The following is a 9,584-nucleotide window of genomic DNA, read 5'->3' as shown; positions in this document are numbered from 1 at the left end:
GAAAGAGAATTCAAGGTTGTTTTCTAAAGGCATCTTTGGTAATAAAGCTATGATATAGGCTACTACTGCAATGAAGAGTTAAGATAAGAAGCAGAATACAAATTAAATTAACTACTATAATCAAGGATGGGTTATTGTGCAGACTAAACACTTTGCTTTTATTCCAATTGAATGTGGTAATGTTTTATAGTTAAAATTAAGTGTTAAACAGAAAATTGACCAGAAGTAGAGAAAAACAGGTATCACATCAGTTGGGGTGGATTATGTTTCTTGAAAAATATACGTCTGGAGAAAAGTCCAAAGGTCCAACATAAGTATAAACAGAATAAAGAGAATGCATGTCTTTTTCCATGAAAAGTCATAATCATTCCTATAAAACGACAGCATTACCACTCAGAACTTGCAACTCTGGAAGGGAAATATGTGAGAAGTACTTGAACGCACCATCGTGGTCTGAACCAATAGCGTCAGGGCAGAACGCTGCGAGGTGCTGGAATCAACCAATCAGCAGTCGCTCTGCGGAGTCCACGGACACGCAGCATCGGCTCCCTGGTTGCCTGGATGTTTCGAGCTGCGGCGTCCTGCAACACAAAGAAAACGTCGCTACGTCGGTGAAATATTTGTAACAGGGTGACAATCACAGTGTTGTCACCCGTAGAAAAGGAGAGAGGTGTTGACTCTGGTTATCTCAAAGAGGAACCCTTTAAGCGAAGTGTCGTTTGTGGACGAGGAGAGTTTCTGTTCGGTAAGTGTTTCTGTGTTTACACTGGATGAGCAGCCTAGGCGTTCAGCGCTCTGCGCTGTGTTGCTGAATGCACTGTCTTCCTCTAAAACAAAGTATTCCCAGTTGACTTTGGAGCACTGTATGTGTTTACATTTCACACCGAGGAAATATTCACTCGCAACAGGAGTTTTCTTCCAGTTTGGCACCTCTTGGCTTGTTGCAAAAGTCGGCCAAAGTTTGTGCAGCTAACATACTTTTGCAGCTCATAGGACAATGATACGCGAGCGTGCACGAGTTCACGTGCTCACCTGCATCAGGTCATAGTCTAGTGATGATGTCATCGCATCTGTCATCAAAGTGTGAGCACAGAATATCTATCTATCTATCTATCTATCTATCTATCTATCTATCTATCTATCTATCTATCTGGCTTCTTATTTCTTTGAGAAAAGTTAAACGTGTTTGTGTTTTTAAAGTAACTTTTTCTTTATTTTGAGCTCTGTTTATAGCTACACCTTGACATTAACTGGGCTTAGATGGGTGACAAGGACATGCAAGATGGGGAGAGATTGGGGGGAACAAGAGTAGATGAGGTGTGAAAAGAAAGCAAAACGGATGCTGGTTAAGGAGAGAGGAGAAGGATCTGTTCAGTTCACAGGGGGAGAGTGTGATGAGAATGGCACATGTCTGATGCAGCATCTCTTCATTTAGTGTACTTGCATGTGATGGGCAGAGTGGTGGTCCAGTGAGTCTGCCTGCTGATATATGACCTGTCGAAACCCAGGGGTGGGGGAGGGAAGGTGGTGGTGGTGCGGGGCTGGGGTGTCAAGAGAGATGGAAGGATGGAGAAGGAGGTGGAGACATGTTTGCGATGGGAGGTCATTTATCTGTCTGCTGGGTTTGACCTGCCATTCACTGCAGGAGGTCGAGCTGTTCTCCTGCCTCATTGTCATTTTATTTCTTCCTTCCTGTTTTTTTTGTTCCTACCTCTCCATGTCCTGTTTTTCTCCTGCTTCCATTATACTTTCTGTGATGCTCAGCTCAAGTGTTTCTGTTCTATTTTTTTGTGCAACTTCCTCCACAGCTCTGTCCCTCATCTTGACCGTTCACTCTGCCCAAATCTAATTTTTATCTCTCCAACTTGGTATTCGTTTACAGGATACAAGCTTCAGCTTCGTTCTACCTTAATACATCAACCAGCATATCAGCTTATTTTTACTATCTCAGATGACGGGCTCATCTGGTTAACCTGATATCTCCACATACCGTCAGGGACTGTCATTTACGTAAAAATGTGCTGTGTGCTGCTCACACCGCAGGTAACATTTCAGGTTTTCTGTTTTTGACTACCTACTTCCATTCTCTCCTTCACAGACAGTGTGTCAGATGTTAGTTGACCTTATTTCAGCACTTACATGAAGATTAAGCAGAGTTCCTATAGTTTTAGACATGAAATTACAATAACATGTTTTTAGCAAATGCTTTACATCTGCTTTGAACTTTGACTTCTTAGCACCTTAAAATCCACTTTAAAGATTTAATGCCATTTTTATCCAGGTAAATCTGTTTTCTGCAAGTGTAAGGTCTCTCTTTTTTTTTTTTTAAATAAAACCTATATTTCCTTTAGGTTTTTACAGACAAGTTGGGACATTTCCTTTGTTATTTCATGCATTAAACTAAAAGGTTTTAAGTTGACACCAAATGTGAAACTTGCATAAAAAGCTTTTAGGGAACCAAAACATTGAGTTAAAGTAGCTTTAAATGCAAGTAAAACAGGCTGCAAAAAGCAAACCAAATTCATCACGGAGACACTAAACCACAAGATTACCACAAGATTTTGCACATATCTATTCAGTTTTTGTAACATGGACAGTTTTGGGAATAGCTTAAATAACAAAAACTTTGTTATAGTGTGCATTTGTACCGCTTCCTTTCTGGAGATTTTATTTGTCAGTTGTTTCTTCAGGTTTATCTCCTGATGTCTGCCCCCTCCCTTTTTTTTTAAATTGTTCCCATTTATCTATGTAGAACAAATAATAAGCTGTGTTGTGAGTCTATATGAAGCGAGAGCTTGTCAGGCAGATAAGGATTTTTAACTCTGCTTGTTTTATCACACCCTGCCGCTGCTCTTACAGCAGGCAGATGCTACAGAGTAGTAAAATCCTCACACTGAGATAGTAAAAGTTTTGTAAAACCAGTTGGAGAAATTTTTTAACAGGAAGGTGTCAGAAGAGCTGGATCTGTTCTTCAAATGAATCCCAAAAAGCAACAATAGTCCAAGAGTCAACACAGTCTACCAGCTTATCAATTAATCAAGAAGTTAATCGCTGAATAAAATTTAGATTCAGATTTTAGGTCCATTTTTTTGCCAAATGTTCCCCATCTACATTCTGCTCAGGGCCAAATGATTAATGATTATTTTCATTCAGTGACGTACAAGGCGATTTAGTGACAAGACACGCACTCTTTTAGTAAGTATGAGCTGCTTCTTATCAGCTGTCATTATTTTTAATTATTTCCCCCCTTGCCTTTCCCACTGTTTGTTCTGCACCACAGGAGATCATCACAAGAAGCAGAGTCTGAACCTGTGAAGTCTTGAATTAGATTAAATGACGGTGAAAAATAGAACACAGAGCATAAGACAAAGCTTGGGGTTTCCATTGCTTACAGTCAGGAGGCAGTTTGATCCTCTATCAGCCAGAACTTTTTGATCTTTGATATCCCAGTCTAGATGTCAAATTACTAGGGGTGGGAAAATCAAATCGAAAAATCGAAAATCGGGATTTTTTGTTTCACAATTTTAAAATCGATCACTTATTTCCACCACATTTTTTGTCCTGTCTCTGGAGCTATCATGACAGTGAAGGCTTGTTCCCTCCATCAGTAACTTCTGTGACTCTGTAGCCTCTTTTTATCTGTCGTAAAGGTCAGGTTTACTTTACCTGCTTGTAGTATCAGGCATGGTTTATCTTTCCTTTTCCACAGAATAAGCTGATTGCCATCAGAACCACACTTCATGAAACTGCTCTGACAGAAAGGTGGGATAAAATGAGAAAACTGGAAGAAATCTCATATCGTGTGAGTGAGGAGCAACATATATATCCATATTTTGGCCTTCTAAACCCTGTCTCACATTAGGTAATGAATAGGTCTACCTTGGATATTCCATTTTTGCAAGATGAGTCCTTCGTTTCTGGCTTGGTCATTAGCTACCAGCTACAACGGTGGTTATTAATGAGCAATGCACATATGCTATTTGTTACCCAGTAAAGCTTTCTGTGGTTATATAATGATACATTTACTCAGCTAGCATCGGTTCATAACAAGGCTTGGTATTTAAATAAAGTTTTTGCTTGAGAGACTGTTGCTTTGAGATTTAACCGCTGGAGACACACCAGAGGTATTTCTCTTGATATCAAGGCAGTGTAAGCAATTTATTTGTCACACTTTCAGTTTGTGGAGTGTATTTACTTTTCTTTTAATAGTCAAGACTTTACAGAATCAGAATTAAATGCTAATTTTAAATTATTAAAATAAACTACGATCTAAAAAGTTACAGTCAAAATAAGCTAAGAAGGCCTCAACTCACAATAAACAGACATTGTTAACAAAGTACAATCAGGGAGGGATGACGTTTGCACACTTGTGTTCAGACTGAACTGGAAGTGTAGCAACAACATCTCAACTGTTGATAAATAAAACAATATTATGGTCTTTACATAAGTTGTTTGTGGGATTTTCCATTAATATCCCCTTGAAGATGTCAGAGAGAACAGTCTGATCAGTGACTCATGCAATGTTTGCGCTGATCCAAAGCTTTAATTATAAACTCATTGAAGCAAAGAACATTACTCAGGTTTCTCACTTGCCTCAAAATGGTGTTGTCTTTTCTTCCTGCAGCCACCCGGCACTGTGTGCCTCTGCAGGGGTGTAAGGCAGGTGTCTCAAAGCAGCAGTGTGTCTCAAAATATGATGAAAAACTCCCACTAGATGTAGTTGAGCAATTAGTGCATATGTCAACCTGATGCATCTAAGATTGGCATAGTCTACATTATTTTCTGTGATCTTTGCTTACACTGATCATGCCTTTTTTATTTGGGTAAAGGTAATCAGAAAGTGCTGTTAGACAGTGTCTAATTCAGAACAAGGTGGTAATTGGGTTTGTGTCAGAATAATGCTGTGTGTGTAAACATACTCACTTAGGCTGTGGACAGAGCAGAAGCAGTTAGTATAATTACCTCTGCTAAGGCGGAGGTCATGCATTTGGCTGAGTTAGTTTGTCCGTCTGTCAGCAACACAAATCAAAAAGCTATGAACAGAATTTGATGAAATTTTCAGGAAATCTCAGAAATGTAATAAAGAACAAGTGATTAGATTTTGGGGGTGATCCAGATCACTGCCTGCTTCCAGGATTTATTTTCTAAGATTCTTCATTATGAGGAGATAGGGACAACTTTGCCATTAGAGTTGCAATTTAAAGAAAAAAATGCCCAAAATCATTGGTAAAAAAAGAAATAAAAATGACATTGGCTTGGATGAGTTCTGTGCTCTCTGAGTGCTATAATATATATATAATATAATATTATATACATTATATAATATAATATAATGAAAAAAAAGTTCATAATTAGTTTATAATTTTCAGTACACAGTGTAAATCCAAGTCATTGTGTGCTTTAATAGTAGCAGTGCATTTTCAGCGGTTTATGTAAATAGTTGCTGCAGTGCTGAAGATTAACAGAGCAGCTTCTAATATCTTGCTTGGTTGTTATGAACAGAAAAATGTTATATTTGATTTATCCAGTGTTCCTCCGATGTACTAAAATCAGCTGTGAGCTTGGTTTGTTTGCAGAATATGTTCCTATTTAGAGATAATGTTATCTCCACAATGCACTAGCAGATGTGTGTGTTGTTAACCCTTTAAAGATGCACTACAAAATGTTTGCAATTTTTCCAGTGATTTGCTCCCTATCATTGACTAATCCAATCTCCATCTTTCATTCGACCTTTCCTGTTAACTTTCTCCATCCAACAAGGCAGTCTCATTTTAACTCTTGTCCGGCTCCTTTCTTTTCCTTTCTTCTTCCAGTAATGTCTCCTTTGCAGAACCTGTCATGGTTTGTGTTCACAACGGCCGGTGTTTATTTCCGTTTGCTTGGGTGTGGAGTAAAACTCTGCTGTACGTCACGCGATGAAAAAGTTGTACAGTGTTGTTTCTCAGCCTCAGGATGCTGCTGGGCTGTGATGTCTCCAGAAACACACAGGATAGATGCGACCCTGCCATGAAATTGTTCTGGAATGCGTAATTTTATTGTTGAAAAGTTACGTAATGCGTCTGTGAAGTACTGCAGCATGAATAACATGCATCATTTTGCCAGCGACGCAGTAAGACGTAAAGTGGACTCTTGCTAACCTGTGGAACCTGCAAATGCAGGGTTGTCAGCAAATCTACCCATTTCAACACATACATGTGAGAGTTTAGGAGTTTTGTGCTGCTGCAAAGATGTTGTGTATGTATATGTAATGCAATGTTCTCAGATAATTTGATGTTCTGCAGTGGTTGTTTCAGCTCACTTGGAAGCTCCGTGTCTTCCTAGAAAACACAGCTTATGCTGGAAAAGAGTTCTTTTTTTTTTTTTTTGTCCTCGTGCAAAAGCATTTCCAAAAGTTTTGTAGTTGGTTCCAGTGAATTATTTCTTTATATTAAAACCGAATATGAAATAAAATAAGATGGATTGGCAAACTCATCAGAGCCAATGCGAAACAAATCTTTAGTCAAGTTTTATGTTTAAAAAAAAGTTGCATGTTTTGTAATTGTGGTGCTATGGAAGTTGGCATGCTGATGGCAACGCTGCTTTGTCGGGCTTCCGGCTCATGGATGCCTCATATGAACCTCCTGTATCTGTCCTTGCTGTATGTCAATGTGTCAGTCATTTCCATCCCTGTCTTTGCAGAGCTATGTAAATACATCTGTTTTACACAGGCAGATGGAGTGGAAATAGATTTATATTCAGCAGCCTTTTGTTAAGTCATTGATAGACTGCTGAGCTTTCAAAAATGCTTACTGACAGGGATGTATTTACACTGTAATACGCAGATATCAGTCAAGAAAACTGCCCTCCCATGCACTGCTGCACTCTAAATGACAATAACTGCTCCAGTCAGACACAACCAGGGAGATGATGTGTTTCCTCATGCCCTTCACAGGTGTTTGGTGTTTAAACGCAACATATTAACCTGTGTGTGGATGGATGGGTGGCTGGGTGGGATTACTGGAGCAATGGTGCTTTTAAAGAGATAAGATGGTCAGGTGTCATTCTTGTGCTTGAATGATGGATGAAAACACGATGCTCCTGAAAATGAGTAACTCGTACTCCTCTCCTTGTGTATGTCCTCACGGTTTTGCTTGCTCATCAGTTATCAGGTTGAGGTTGATGTCACTTGTCATCTAATTGTCAGGCTGTGTGAAATGCGTGAGTTTGTTTAGGAGAGATTGGTGCAGTGAGTTGTTAATCAAAGCCTCCCTCATAGAGAAAACAACCTGCCGAGCCTGCAGAGGAGTTGGAGCCCTTGGGGCGACAGCGGGACATGAAATCATTAATGTTCTGACTAACAGACCTTGGTTCCAGTTAGTGTCCTTTGCTTGTAAATTTCTTCATATTTAGCTCATTTCACCCCATCTTGCTTCATCTTGTCATGCATCATTTGACTCTCTGTCGTTCTTAATCGTCATCTGTGACATCTTGTCTGATCTGATCAGAAGTTTGCTCCATCTTTTGCTTTATGGAGACTAAAGAGGTCTGCGTGGAGTAGAGAAGCAGTGTGCTAATTTACATATAAATGACAGCAATGTCTGAGACTCTGTGCACTTGATTACTTGTCATTTTAAAGTGAGGCAGTGTCCATGTATGCGTGCATGTGTGCTTGTTTCTCTGTTACGTTGAAATGTCATAGCTCTCTGCTCAGTGTGTCTGTGTGTGTGTGTGTGTGTTTGTATGTGTATGTGTGGGTGTGTCAGGAGCAGAAACAACTAGGTCTGAATCGCCTCTCTTCTACAACTGTCTGCCTGTAATTTCATGGCTTCCGCGAGACTATCTGATGGTTTTTCCAGTAGGGTAAAATCAATTGACTCATACTGGAATGTGAAGTGGGCGCATGATGCTTTGACTAGAGGGATAAACTTCAAATGGTAGTGAGGAAAATGCACTCACTCATGGTTTTATGGATGTTAGGTGATATTTTGTTGTACTATAAGGGATACCAGATGAACTTCCTGACTGATGCTATCTATGGTGCTATAGTTGTTCTCACATATCCTCTCTCAGAAGGGTTTTGTAACATCGCAGCTTTACAATCCAAAAATAGACCAGACGGCACTATAAAACCTGACTATCACCCAACTTATACATACTAATATTGGATGAGAAATTAGATTTGTCCTCAGGCTTTAAAGCTAAGGGGATAAATTGCTAATTGTGATTCTTGTTGGAGGTCCAATCAAAGGTGTGTATTGCAGAATGAATGCAAATGTTGGCCAGCTTTAATAACAAAATTGACAACAGGTGTTTCTTACAGCAGCATTCCTGACTTATCCTGACAGTCTTGTGGATTGTTGCTCATGTTCTGTTCATATGTTTAAGAATAACTAACTCTAGTCATAAAAAAACAAGGCCAGGATATATTTAAAACCTAAAATTATTTCTGTTGTGATACGGTATTTAATAATGTAAATATAAAAGGAAATGTTGTAATACTGTATTTAAAAATGTAAATATAACAGGAAATGTTTATGCACTGTACTGTATATACCACATCTGGATATAAGGTGTGCTAGTCAAAGTGCAACTAGCCAAGTTCAGAATGTTTTAAAAAATGAAGAGTATGATGAAATTCTGACTACATATACATAGTTGCCAAGGTCATCTGTGCTGAGGTATCTAGTGAAGTTAGCATGCTAACTAGGGAGGGCTGGCATGTATCTTCGCATTAATTCGCACCTCTAGATGTGATAAATGTCACTGTGGTGCCTATTCTTTCCTCGGCTCGAGCTGACAGGAGCTGCTCAGAGATTGCATTTTCTTTTGTTAAACTGTCTCATTCCCACTTCTTGCCGCTCACGTTGAAGGACAATTAATCATCAAATGAAACCGTGACCGTGATGATAACTGGAACTGTTAATAAGAGACCATTAAATGCACCTTTAGGCACGAGAAAAGTAAAATTATTAGCTTTCAAATCTGTTAATGAAACGTGATTCAGAAATTCATACTTGTTCACTTTTCTGTTATTGTTACTCACACTTTCTTCAGACGCATCTTTTGACAATTATTTAAAAAAAACAAAAAAACAACCCAGATTGGATCAAGTGAAATTTGGTAAAAACCTTCACAGAGTTTCAATACCAGTTTATATTAGCCTACTAAGCAGAGTGTGTAAAACATAGCTTATGAATGTTTAATTGCACTACTATAAAGATGTAGCCATCAACTTAAGCTCAGCCTTGATTAGGTGATTATCTTTCGATCATTATTGACTTGATCCCCAGCTTGGCCACATGCTGAAAATGGCTTTGAGTAAAGAAATGATGGCCCCATACTCCTCCAATATGATTTCTCAGTGACTGTTGCGATAAAGCAAATTTGTAAAGCTAAAAAGGAAATAAGAAACAGAAATATGTTTGTGTTACTGGGTCAATAAGAAATACATTTTGCAGATCCAAGATAATGTTTAGAAGAAATATTAACAGAAAGCGTTTCTGACTAAAAGGTGCTTTAGAGACCAGGATGTGACTGAGCTGGCTGGTTTGGACTTGCATGGATCATCAATTTTTTACTGCTCTTACTATTCCTCTCACACAGCT

The sequence above is a fragment of the Telmatherina bonti genome (genome assembly GCF_933228915.1).
Source record: "Telmatherina bonti genome assembly, chromosome: 7".
Taxonomy (NCBI): Eukaryota; Metazoa; Chordata; class Actinopteri; order Atheriniformes; family Telmatherinidae; genus Telmatherina; species Telmatherina bonti.
The sequence above is the reverse complement of the archived record's forward strand: the minus strand, read 5'-3'. Positions refer to the sequence as shown.